This window comes from Mustela nigripes, chromosome 9, assembly GCF_022355385.1.
Source record: "Mustela nigripes isolate SB6536 chromosome 9, MUSNIG.SB6536, whole genome shotgun sequence".
In the NCBI taxonomy this organism is placed as follows: domain Eukaryota; kingdom Metazoa; phylum Chordata; class Mammalia; order Carnivora; family Mustelidae; genus Mustela; species Mustela nigripes.
The window spans coordinates 82273116-82286528 of NC_081565.1; the positions used below are offsets into that span (position 1 = coordinate 82273116).

Consider the following 13413-nt stretch of genomic DNA (forward strand, 5'->3'; position numbering starts at 1 on the left):
CACCGAGGGCTCCGTCCCGGCCCCACCCCGCGAGCCGGCCCGGGGAAAGGCGACGGGAGGTTCGCGGCCGCCCCCGGGCGCGTCCGGCTCCGGCACCTGCAGGAAAGCCGAGCCCTGCGCGCTCCCCTGGGGCCGGGAAACCACCCCACGCGCGCAGCTTCTGGGCGGAGGGCTGGGAGGGGGCAGTGAAGAGGCGCTGGCGGCGGGTATTAGCCGTGATCCCTCCCGGGCGGGGACGAGAGGTGGGAACAGACTCAGGTTTCCCCGGGGTGGGGCGGACTTTTTCGCTCCCTGCGGGCAGAGGCAGGCACCCGTGGGCGGCAGGGGCGCGCCGGGCGGAGGGCGCCGCTCGGATCGCGGCGCTCGGGGCAGGGGCCGGCGGGCGGGGTGAGGCGGAGGTGCGCGAAGGTGCCTCGTGGGCCTGGTGGAGTCGGAGCGGCGCGCAGGCGCACTGGGGCTAGCCCGCCGGCCGGGTCCCGGGGTACAAAGAGGCGCGGCGCAAAGCCGGGGTTCCCGGAGGTGTCCCGAGCCGCCTGGGGAGCCCTCCCGCCCGGCCTCGGGGCGCCGCCACGGTCGTTTCCCGCGCCGTGGCCGAAGCTCGCCCGCCTCCCCGGACTCGGTGGCCCTGCGGCGGCGGCAGGGCCCGGAGCGCCGCAGTCCGTTTCGGGGTTTAATTCTGGCGCTCGCACGCGGGGCCGGCTCCGCCCTCTCCGCCCCGCCCCCTCCGCCGAGGTCCGGGAGCCGCGGCCGGGCGGGCGCCGCAGGTTGGGGAGCGCGCCCGGAGGTGAGTGAGCCGGGGCTGCGCCGCGCCCTGTGCCGCGCGGGGTGGGCGCGGGGCGCCCGGACCCCGACCCCCTGGCGCGGGCCGGCCAACCTGGCGCGCGCCGGGGGCGCTCGGCGGCCGTGGCGGTGGCGGAGGGCAGCCCCGCGGGCTCGCGCTCGCCCTGCCTCCCCCGGCCGCCTCGGGGCGGGCCTAGGGACGGGTCCGAGAGAGGTTGCTTGGCGCGCGCTGCGGCCGCGGGAAAGTCCGGGCTGGGGACGGGAGGGTGGCGGGCGCGCCGCGCGAGGGTCCCCCGGGCCCTGAACTAGCCCGGGACGGGGTGCCCGACCCTCCCCGAGGCGGCGCCGGCTGAAGTTCTCGGCTCCGCTCCGCAGGGGGACTGGCGGTCGACCTCTTTATCTCTGTGTCCCAGAGCGCCAGGTGGCCTCGGTCGCCCTCCGCCGACTCCGACATGGCTCCGGCCGGCTGGGGTCAGAGGGGTCGGGGGGGTGGGGTGGGGGAAGGGCGGGGGAGTCGGGGCCTCCGGGACGCGACCCGGGCTACGGCGCGGTCGGCTTCTGGGCGGTCCGCGGCGTCAGGTCGGCGGAGGGTGCGAGCGCCCTTGAGCGGACTTGGTCCCCGACGTCCCCTCCGCGGGGCCACTCGGGCAGAAACCTACGGAATCCTGCGCTCCGTTTCAAGCCTGCCACCGCCCCCTGCTCACTCTGCCCCCTCCACCTGGGTCCCCGGGGAACTTTCGGAGGCAGCTTCTCTCGGGGTCCTGCGGGTCGGCGGGAGCGGCTCTGCACCGGGGTGACGGGTGAGGGCTTCGGCCGAGTTCGCGTTCCGATCAGTCTGTGGCGTCCCCCAGTGCTCGCTGTCTGCACCTCATGTCTGCGGGGTTCGTCTCGTCGTATTAATTAATGAAATACATCAGCACGACAGCCCTGAGACTAACAAGGAAGGGTAATCATCCAGTGTAATTGTGTAGTTGTGCAGTTTCTGGTCCCAACTTAATTCCACGCATCTCTGAGTTGGATGGAAATCAGAACCCCCTTCCTCTTTTTTAGTTCGTGGATTTAGTCAGCTTGATTTTTAGGAGATGCTTAGTTCATCGACCAATGTTCGTTTCATCCAGCTTTCTCTGCTGAGGAGTGGGGCACTCTCACGTTGTGTTTATTTTTAAAATTGAGATACGATAAACATGCCATCAATATACCCTTGTAAACTGCTCAGTTCCATGGATTTTCATATATTCACTAAGTTACACCGTTATCACGACTAGTTCCGGGACATTTTTATCACCCCCAAAAGAACCCCCGTCCCCATGAACAGTCTCCTCATTTCAACCTCGCCCAGCCTTCCTCCTTCATTTTAAGGAGGTTTTCCCAAGATAGAGATAGAATTAGACACGGAGAGATTATTAACTTCAGACTTTCTTCAGTTAATGGATTTGGGGGAAGGTGCTGCTGATGAGGCAGTTGAAGAATAAGTGGGGGCTGTCTCAGGTGAGATTAGTGTCTAAGGATGCAGGAGAATTTGCCCCGTGAGGGAATGATGGCCTCCTTCAAACACAATCACAGGAGGGATGCATTTTATCCCCTGGGGGGCACAAGGGTGCTTTGGGGGCACTTTGTCAAGTGCATGAACACTTCTAGTTGAAGTTCCAGCAAAAGTGAGTTCTGTTTTGTGTGTGTGTGTGTGTGTGTGTGTGTGTGTATGTGTTTCAGGGAGGGGGGGTGGAGATGATAGAGCAGAAAAGGAGCAATGTTTAAAAAATAGTTTTGTTTTAAATCATCCAAACTGGCCCCCAAAGAAATAAACCACAGGCAGATGGCCCCTGGAATCGATACAGTCAAGACCTAGGTTCATTTTGTGAGAGTCAGTATTTGCTCACTCATAGTACCACGAGCTGATGTGCTCTTGCCTTAGTCCCCTCGTCACGGGAGGAGAAGGAGGGTGGCCAGGGGGTGTAGCTGGAGTAAATTCAAGGAATGGAGGAGGAGGTAGGTGAAGGGCTGACAGGGGCTGTGCAGGTGGGAGGGGAGGCCTGTAGGGTATGAGGGTTCAGAAGCAGCAAGGGGGAATCTCAGGGAAAAATTACAGACACGTCACTCAGGCATTTGCTGGACTATTTGTGCATGTTGTAAAAGTCTCATTTTAGAGTTGCAGCCGCCCAAATGACAGCCACCTCCATACTTCTGCCCTGCAGTCAAAGAAGCTAGGTTGGTTTCGAATGTTTCGGGACATTTTATGCCTCTGTTGCATAGGTGACTTCGCTTATAATCTCTATTGTTTTGTTTTGTCTTGTTTTTAAGTAATTGTTAAACTATATAACACCTACCAGTCGTAAATGTCTAATATGACGCATTTTCACAGTGAACATAAACTTGTAACTTGCATTGAGATCAAGGCACAGGAGGTTGCCAGACTGCAGAAGACCCCTCTGCTCTTTTCCTATTCCTTTTTCATCCCACAGTAACCAGTGTCCCAACCCATAGATCAGTTTTGGATGTTCTCAGGCTCTGTGGGCAGGGTATCCTCTAGTACATGTTGTTTGTGTGTTTTTCAATCTGGCTTCTTTCTGTCAAAATCACGCTGGTGAGATACAGCCATGTCGCGTGTGGCTCTGATCCAGTCATTATCTTTGCTGTCCAATATTCCATTGTGTGACTGTGCCCCCGAGTAATTTATCCATTCTAGGGTTGATGGGCATCTACATGGTTTCCACGTTTTATCCATGGCCAGCAGTGTGGCTGTGAACATTCTAGCACACTTCTTGATACAACTGTGCACATTTGTTTAGGGTCTGTTCTCAGAAGCGGCACTGTGAGTTCTAGACTGTTCAGTTTGGAAGACTGTGCCAAACAGATTTCCAAGCGGTCGTTTGGTCAATACTCTACTAGCAGCATGTGAGAGTTCTGTCCTGTGTTAAACTGGAAGAACGATAAATCTACAGAGTTTCACAAATGGGCGAAGGGTGACCCGTATGTGTCCCAGTCTAGCAGATGGATTTTTCTAGTTGTGTGCACTTCTAGTGTTTTCCATGGCGGCTTCTGTTTGTATGATATCCTGATAGTGAATTTGGTATTTTGTTTGTCTTAATATTGTTTCAATCTCCGTAACTTTCTAATTCCTGCACACATCCACAATCCCATGGGCAGGCTTCCATTTAATAGTGCCCCCAGCATTAGAAATGAGTATTACTTTTTTTGGACTTGAACTGGTATTTATTGCTAAAGAAACCATCTTTGTGCATATATCCCCCCCCCCCCCTTTGGGGATCATTTCATAAACTAGAGTCTTTGTTTTTTATGGCTCTGGTCCTGTTGTTAAAGTACCACCGGCAGACCTCAGCTGTCCTTGAATCTAGTATAGAATTAAAGTAACCTATAAATTGCTAATATGTTACCCACAAAAAGGCATCTGCCTAATGGTTTAAATTGCTTTCAAAGTAACGGTGAAGTTGACCCCGATACCTGCTTTTTAAGTAGTGTAAATGGGACTGTTGTAATTTCATTTGCCAGTCACCTATGATTTTTCTTTATGTGATGCTTTTTGCCACGGTACTAAGCTGGGACTTTTCAGGAGTACCAGAGGAATCACACCATTAAGCTGCTGGTTGTCCGGAAATTATGTATGAAAAATTAAGAACACCAGCTAGGCAGATTCCTTACATGTAACAAAGGAGTGTTTCGTTCATTTTCCAGATATTGAGTATTTCTCTGAGTTCTGAATCCAGAGTGGTCTTTCTTGCCTGAATGGTTAGAATGGGCTTCCCTGAAAAGTAAGATTTGAGCTGAGCTCTAGGGGATCCTTAGAAATTGGCAAGGGAGTAGATTTCTCCGAAGAAGACACCACTGAGTTATCTCAAGAAGAGAGCTGAACCGTGCACAGGCCATCCTGGACAGTGGAAATGATGCTGGTCTTTGTCTTCTTTCTCTGGAATAGAGGGAAAATCGGTGAACTACTATAAAGGCAGAAAAAGTAATTAGAGCTTTTAGGGCAAAAACTTTTTTACTTTCAAGTCAGCATCCTGGGGTTTGATCACGAACACTTGCCAAAGGTGACCATGTAGCGGACTGCTGCTTTGCCTAGCTCTGGCTCTAAACGCACTCTTTCCTCTCAAAATGCAGCAAAACTCTGCCTGAGTTAAAGGCTGCTTCACCACCTGGCATGTAGAATAAGCCAGTAGCAGTTTGCCTTTAGTAAATAATAATGATGTTTCTATTTTACACATGGCTTGGTGGGGGCAATTCAGAGACTTAGACCCTGGCAGAGTTCATGGCAAGCGGGGAGGTAGAAAGATACAGAATTGTGGTAGGATGCAAAAGGATGGAAGTATCTGCTAGTAATGGCTCACTCTGGAAATGTAAGGGGTGAAAAATATAATGTTGAGAGGTTTGTGTGATATTGAAGGAGACTGGGCCTTGAAAAATTATGTGGTAGGGGTTAGAGCAAAGGGCATTGCATTTTAGGGCCCAGCTTTAGAAGCAGTGAGGCAGTCTGGTAAAGCAGGATGTAATATTTGGTCGGTCACGCTCTTGGAGACTCAGGGGAGTGGCAGCTTGAGATCATGCTCTCTGTCCAGTGACTTCTCGCTGCTGAGGCAGCCCGATGATCTGTGTGGAAATACTGTAGCTCTGGACCCGGACTGACTGATTTGAATATAGGTTGTTCTGCTTGCTGTGTGATCTTTGCCAAAGTTACTGAACCTCTCTGTGATTCTGTTTCTGATTTATAAAAAGGAGATAATAAAGCACTCCCCTCATGGAGTCACCTGAGAATTAAGTGAGTTGAAATGATAGAGGGGGGCAGGCATGCCTCCAGCTCTTGAATTTGGAGTGTCCAGCACTTGATTTTGGGTGAGGTCACGCTCTTGGGGTGCTGGGATCCAGCCCTGCGTCCGGCTCCGAGCTCGGTCTGCTGGAAATTCTCTTCCTCTCCCTCTGCCCCTCCATTCCTGTACACTTGCTTGCTCACTCTCAAATAAATAAATCTTTAAACGAAAACCCAAACCATAGAGAGCACTTAGAAGACTACTTGGTACACCATAAATGCCAAACACATTTACTGTTGTTTCTTTAATTTTTAATTGTTTAAATTTCTGAGATAGTATTTGGACACAGAATAATGCAAACAACAAAGAAGCATTTAAACAAAGAAGCATTTAAAGGGCTCCTTTCTGATCCCTGTTCAGCTACAGTCTCTTATCGGGTCTTACTGTTAACTCTTTCCATTTTTAATTCTTTTGGCGGTTGTCATTGAGCAAATGACCTCAGACTTCAGTGGCTTGAACAGGTGTTTCATGGTATTTTGGATTCTGTGGGTCGGGGATTCAGGCAGGGCTTGGCTGCTTCTCCTTGTGGTGGTGAGGTCTCTGTGTAGCACGCCCCTGGTGAACAGGGTGGTCTGGAAGGTCCTAGAAGGCTTTGCTGCCGTGTCCCATTCCGTGGCAGGGATGGCTGGAGGGCTGGCTCAGTGTTGATCGCTGCCCAGAGAATCTACTACACATGGCAGCTTCAGCCTGATGGTCCTAGGTAGTTGGACTACTCACATGGCCACCAGCTTCCCTCATGTATTAATCAGGGTTTTCTAGACAAACAGAACAAATAGGATGTATGTATTTTCATAGAAAAATATGTATTTTAAGAACCCAGAGTTCACTGATTAAAATGTTAATCTCATCCCCAAATAGTCTCCAGATGGACAGATACAATTCACTTGAGCTAGAGTGCCTCAAGAGAACCAGTTAGAAGCTTTGTGGCCTTTTATGACCTAGTCTCAGAGGTTATAAATATGACTTTCCTTTCACCAGTCTCTATTGATTGGGTCCATCACAAAGCCTGCTCAGACTCAGGGACAGGGGACATGGACCTGCCACTCAGTGGGAAGACTGTCAGCAGATTTGCAACCAGCTGCCATCATGTACCCTTGATTTTAACAAATTTGGCAGTATCCATTCATTCCTGCCAAGAAAGAAAGGGAATTAGTATTAGCCTCATCTTTCCTCTCTTCCTCTCCCCTCTGCCTTCCAATTTTATTAGATTATTTTTATCTTATTATTATTATTATTATTATTATTTAAAGATTTTATTTATTCATTTTACAGACAGAGATCACAAGTAGTCAGAGAAGCAGGCAGAGAGAGAGGAAGAAGCAGATTCCCTGCTGAGCAGAGAGCCTGATGTGGGGCTCGATCCCAGGACCCTGAGCTCATGGCCTGAGCCAAAGGCAGAGGCTTTAACGCACTGAGCCACACAGGCGCCCCTATCTTGTTATTTTTAATTCTCTTTTTTTCAGTAACCTTTATAATTTTAAATAAACCATTCTGTACTTGACAAGGCCATGAAGAAACGAGATTTGTTAGAGAGAGAGAGAGAGAGAGAGAGTGTGTGTGTGTGTGTGTGTGTGTGTGTGTGTGTTTAGTAGAAAAGAACAGAACTAAGAGGAGACCTAACAGAGAGGCTCTTATAAAAACCCTCCACTGGCTAGATGTGTGAATTGCTGGGGAGCATGTCCCCTGAGGCGCACAGCAGGTGACCTAAAGCAGCAGTTATTTTCTCTTTGGCTTTTGGATGCCTGTTTGCTTTTTTCTTCCTTGAGCTTTATGTTTCAAGTATGAATTCGTTCTCACTGATGAGGAATCTTCAAACAGATACACTGTTGAGTTGTATATTTGTGTATGGATACATACACCAGAAGGACCTATCAGAACTAAGTATGCTCATGCTTTTTTCATTACAGAAGCAATCAGTTAATTGGAAACAGTTACATATTTCAGACAGTGTCAGGAACCCTGTGGCTCTGTTGGAAGGTTGGCTTTTTTTTTTTTTTTTAAATTAGTTAATGGAATTGAGAAGTGGGGCTTAGTTTAACCCTCAGAAGACATACTAATCCCTTTTTATAATTATCTGATCTCCTGAGAAGCACACAAAAACCTCCATTCTTGTTGGTTTACATTGTCATGTATTGCAGATAAAACTCCTTTTTATATAATTTTTGGCTTCATTAGAGGGAAGAATGTAAATGTGTTGATATCTGCACTATGTTTTTGGCTGAATTTGTTCAGATTTTGTTGGTGATTCTGACTTGTTCACTGTTGACCTTGGGAAAAATATGAAAAAATGATTAGAGCGAAGGTCGAAATCGAGCTGAATTCGTACTCCCTCTTTCTCTCTCTCCTCTCCCCTGCCAACCCCTCTCCCTTTCTCCTCCACCCTTCTCAACAGAACTGCTCTTTCCTGTAGAAGTAACTGCTTAAGGGTAGCCCTTTTTAGGGGTGCTGATTGTCCCTCTTAGGTGATGCTCTGAGTCACTTGTCTATCAAATTCTGGCTCATTTCTTCTCCCTCACACAGAGCCACACCCTCGGGGTAACCCTCTGGTATCCTAGGTCACTTTTGTCTATGTGTGAAGGTTTTTAATCGCAGTGTGTGTATCCTTTTGTGTCTGGCTTCTCTTTGCTTCGGGCTGTGCTGTGTTATGTGGCTACGGAGTGTTCTTGTGGTTGGTTTGTTGTGTCCCATGGTGTGCTGTACCACCAATGACTCCTCCTCCTAGAGACCTGCATTGAGTTGCTTCCCACTTGGGACCAGCACGGACAGGGCTGTCACAAACCAGTCTGCGCCCGTGTTCTGGCCGATGTGTGTATACAGTTGTGTTGGACGCACACCCGGGAGCGGAGCTGGTGGCCGGACCGCTCACAGGTCTGCTGTGGTAGAGACGGCCGGAGCGGGCTATCACGGATATTCCCGTGGTGCTGTGTGAGTTCCACTGGCTCTGATGCTTGTCACTGCCCTTTGTCTTGTTTTAGCCGGCAGGTCAGTACCTGTTCTTGAATTCCCCAGAATGATGAAGATGAGCACCCCAAAAAGGGCTCCTGTAACATGTGCTGTACTGTATGTCAGAGCATAGCAAGATACGCACCATTAGACTAGTTCAAAGACTCATCTAGAGATTATATGTCAGCTTTTTGACTGGTCTAGCTCTTCTCTCTCTCCATGCTGTAAAATTCCGTTCTCATGGGACTTTCTCCTCTCATTTGGTAGGAGATGCGTGGCAAGAGATGGGCTCTTAGTAAAAGTTAACAAAACTTTACGAATGCTTTCTACCAGTTCTGAGAATTAAGGCTTTCAGTATATTTGAAAGCTGGGATTTTGCTCGTGTCATCTTACTGTTTGCACTTTGCTGGTTTAAGTCAATCCACTGGTTTTTGGCACTTACTGCGACATTTTTGTAGGAGAATTTGTCTAAGTCATGCTCTGCATTTGGCCAGGAATTTTTGCCATTTTTAAGAAAATGCAGTGAGTGGTTTGGATGAAACTTAATATGATTTGATATGCCCGTTTGTTTTGATTTATTTCCTTTTGAAATTTCATCCCTCAGCTTCCGTTTAAGGGGCCTGTTTTATCTTCTCCGTTGTTGCTTTTTGAGGATCGTATCCCTCTTTAGGAATGCAGCCCCGCTTTGTACTTGGTGCAAATGTTCTCTCCCCATTATATCTCACTGGGGCGTTGCTGATCAAGGGAGAGGCGCTGTTTGTTTTCAGCACCTCTAAGGTATTTGTGGTACTGTTTGGCCTGTTGGTGGCAAGATTAAATCCTGGGTGGCATAGCCTAAAGGGTCTTTAGAAAACCCAGGCTTCTGACCTCAGGAGCAGAAGATTTCTCTGTTTGGATCCCCTTTCAGGGTTAGTTCGGGAGCGGTGTTGGGGGTGGGGTACAGTTTGTAGGATCTCTGTCAAGGAGAGGAGGTTGGAAGAGAGATCATGGAAGCTTACTTCCTGCAACTCAAAGTTTCTTAGCCTGGGTGAGGTTTCAGTAACAATTAGGAGATACAATTCAAATAGTTGACTGCTATGGAAGTTTTTGTATATTGTTAAATTATTTTTTAAGTTGAGGGAACTCAAGACGAATCCTTTCATGAAGTCACGTGAACTTGTGTTCCAGTATGTTTTTGTTGGCAGGAGGAAGGGGAGTCCTTGTGGCTCTGGAGTGGGATCTGAGAATTGTTTGTAAAGCGGAGAAGGGCCCGTGGTGGATGGGAGGCACCTGCCTGAGGAACAGCAGCGGGGGCTAGTTACGGAGTCGTCGTGAAATAGAAGAAGAACGACTAGGTCACACTTCGTAGGCATTCAGAACTGTTTGTTGAATGAATATGCATAATTATATCCACCACATACTGAAGTTGCCAGATCTGCATGGAGGTCCGACCCATCAACTGTGGCAGTGGTCAAGGGGCTCACGGTCTGGTATCTCATTGATCCTTAGGTAATAAGGAGTTCTCTGCTTCCATCAGCTATAGTTGAAGCATTTTGGTTGGAAAGAGATTTGTCTTTAACAAGATGTGGCATGCTGTACCACGCCCCTCCCCCTCCAGGCATCCGTCTGAACCCAGTTTTGTTCCCTGCTGTTCCTCCCTATACACCCTTCCTGCACGTGTGTGTGTGTGTGTGTGTGTGTGTGTGAACTTGGGGGCACGGGGATCCTATAAGGTACCCTCCCCAAGTTCAGTGGACTCTGTTTTGTCAGGAAAATTTTTATATTCAATTTTTTAATAATTTTTTTATATTCAATTTTTATATTCAATTCCCATTTATTTATGGCTCTTGGGGCCATGTGATCTCTTCAGTATGAAAAAAAGCAGCAAGTTCAACACAAAATAGAGATAAGACATGCAGAGTAGGGCAGCACCAAAGTAGGGGAAAAGGCAGTAGCCAAAGGAAGAGGTGAGATGCTCAAAGATGAAGAACTTCCTGGCCCGCCCGCCGCCCCCCCCTTTCTGGGGAATGACTCCTGTGTTAAGGTGGGACATACAGCTTTCCATAGGTGATCCCCCCTTTTTTTAAAAGAATTTTACTTTTATTTATTATTATTATTTTTTAAATTCCCTTTATTTATTTATTTATTTATTTATTTATTTTAGAAAGAGAGAGAGCAAGCAAGCAGGGGAAGGAGCGGGGGGAGGGAGGGGAGAGCCCTGAGCACAGCCACACTGAACAGGGAGCCCGTCGCGGGGCTCGATCCCATGGCCCCGAGATCAGGACCTGAGCCAAAACCAGGAGTTGGACACTCAGCGGACTGAGCCACTCCGACGCCCCCAGGAGCGTTTTAATCAATTTTTAGGTTCATAGAGAAAGAAAACTGTCTCTTTTTGTTTGTTTTTAGGCTTATTTTAGCCAGCCCCTAGAAACAAAAGGCTACTGTTTGGATAATCACGGGAACTGGGAGAGCCTAATTGGAAGGACTTGCTTTTCCTTTAGTCAGATCCCTTGCGCTCATAAAGCTCTTTCACACCTTCCAGAGAAAGTGTCTCTCACTGGGAAACAGAGTGCTACTGTGCTGGGCTGGGTGCCGCCTGCGGCTCGGCTCGCTGGGAAGGGCTGGGAAGGGTGTGCCAGCTGCTCACCTCCTGAAGTCAGGAATGAGTAAGAAGACCTGGAGGACTTTGAGCCAATCCAGAACCATCAGAGAAAGGAGCTTTACTACAATGGGGGGGGGAGGGTGTCATTTTTTTTCCTGTCCATCAGCTTTGCCAGCAAGTGGGGAAATACCGTTTAAGGGCACGACATTTCTATAGTTTAGGAATCTTTTTCTTGGGAACTTTTTCTTTCAAAGAAAGAGTGTTATGAGCCTCTAGCCTCACATCCCGTTTGACCAAATCACTGTGCTTCCCTGTGGATCTGATTGGAGTCCCGACTTGAAGCTGTTACTCACAGAACCAACCCACAGGCTGGTTCGGGGTGCTGAGTGCCTGGAAGCTGTGTTTGGTCCTCAACATCTCTTTCTCTCCTTGACCCTCGATGGCCCAGCGCAGCTTTTTCTCCCCCACGTCCTTCCCTGTTTCTTACCTTTGTTTTTGGACTGCTCAGACTGAAGGCATCCGATTCCACACAGGGCAGCGGGCAGGAGCCTGGGCTCCCCGGTCCCAGCCTTGCACTTCCTGTCAGGGGTCTATTTCCTCTGCCTCCTTGTGTCTGAAAGGAAACAATCTTACTCTGCGGTGGTGTTTAAGTGTGTCTTGGGTGTGTGAGTGTGGGGCGGAGGGGAGGCAAGGCAGCGGAGGGACGTAGGGGGGAATACAAAGGAAGGCGGGTCTAAGATACAGTATGTCCTGACTCTAAAATTCCCTGAAAGAGCATCATAAAAGAGTGTCCTGTTTGCCCAGGGCCAGAGGAGTAGAGAAGGCGTTACGGTCCCAGGTAGCGCACAGGGGAGCGGAGAACCCTGGGAGCAAGCGAAAGGGCAGAGACAGGCGCAGGAGCCCCGACTCCGAGCAGTGCCTTCTCCTCTCTGCGAGGTCTTCCACACTTTTGCCCGAGGAAGAGCATCTGTCTCGGCCCGTGACATGGGGGTAACAAGATGTATCATACAGAGAAGCGAAGCTGATCAGCCAGGTCATGGGCATGTGTGCCTCACCCGAGCTTTGTTGAAATCTGCATCACTTGGGAAGCCTGTTGCCCTGCCTGCTGCCCCAGCCAAGGAAGCTCAGTGGTTATGCAGGATCCCTGGTTATTGAGGTTGGGGTACTAGTCTCTGGAGGCACTGGGGTGGGGAGAGATGAGATGCGTTCCTGGGACCCCAAGTTGGTGCTCTGCACTTCTCTTCGGGCAATGTCTCCATACGAATGCTGGTTCCGCAGAGCTGTGCTGGAAACATGGCATGGGTCTTTGAAGTGGTGCAAGCCATTCATCATCTAGAATAATGTTTCTAAGATTAATGCATAAATACTGTTGATAAACTGTGGGCAACACTGCTGGGTGTTGAATCAGTGATTCATTGTATCTGAAGCTTTGGGGGAGTGAGGAGAGTGACATTGTATTCATAGTCCAAGGCCTGTGCAAAAGCTGGGTCCCATTCCGTTAACTACTTAGCTTTTCTTCAATCAGTGACTGTGGGGACCCAGAGGTTGGGTCTTTTCCTCACAGCAACATGCACTGTTTTGCCTTTTCTTGTGTTCATTAAAAGGAAGAACTTTCATTTAGCAGCATACATGAAGGGTGGAGAGGCAGGTCACAAAGTAGAAGGTATTTGTCATATATCCAATAAGCGGCTTGTCCAGAATATGTCAGGGAGAGCTACAAATCAACAAGAAAAACAAAACCTCATTTTCAAAATGGGAGAAGGGTATTCCATATCACCCGTCATCAGGAAAATGCACATTAAAACTACTATAAAATACAACACATATTCAAATGGCTCAAATTAAAACCAACCAACCCTAATAACCAAATATTAGCGGAGATAGGAAAAGCTCTCATTAGCTGCTGGTGGAAGTATAAACTGTATAAACTGGTTAGTCACTTTGGACTTAAAAAGCTGGACAAATACATACCCTGTGATCCAGTGATTATCCTCCTGGATATATGTGTCCAACAGGAATGAGTGTATATGTGCACTAGAAGCATTTGCAAGATCACTCCTAATGGAATGATAGAAACTAAGAGAAGCAGTCCAAATGCACATGAATGGGTAAATACATTGTGGCAGGATTATGCATGAAATATTGCACAGCAATAAAAAAAAAGAACAAAGTGGTGCTGCACAGAAAAACATGAATATTGAGACATTATATTGAGTAATGTTATAGATCTTATATTGAGGAAAAGAAGCCAAAAGTGTACATATTGTATGATTTCTTTTTTTAAAATTT

The 13413-nt window shown here is 48.7% G+C and overlaps 1 protein-coding gene across 2 annotated transcripts in view; it reads left to right on the top strand.

Annotated features, from left to right (window-relative positions):
• Positions 1-674: 674 nt before the first annotated feature.
• The window catches only part of KANK1 (KN motif and ankyrin repeat domains 1), a 194586-nt gene continuing 181847 nt past the window's right edge, over positions 675-13413 (top strand). Inside the window, exon 1 of one of the 2 annotated variants that reach the window (XM_059411922.1) lies at positions 675-784. The gene's annotated coding sequence lies outside the window, so the exon portion shown is untranslated. The remainder of the gene's footprint in view (positions 785-13413) is intronic. The other variant, XM_059411923.1, reaches the window with a different exon arrangement.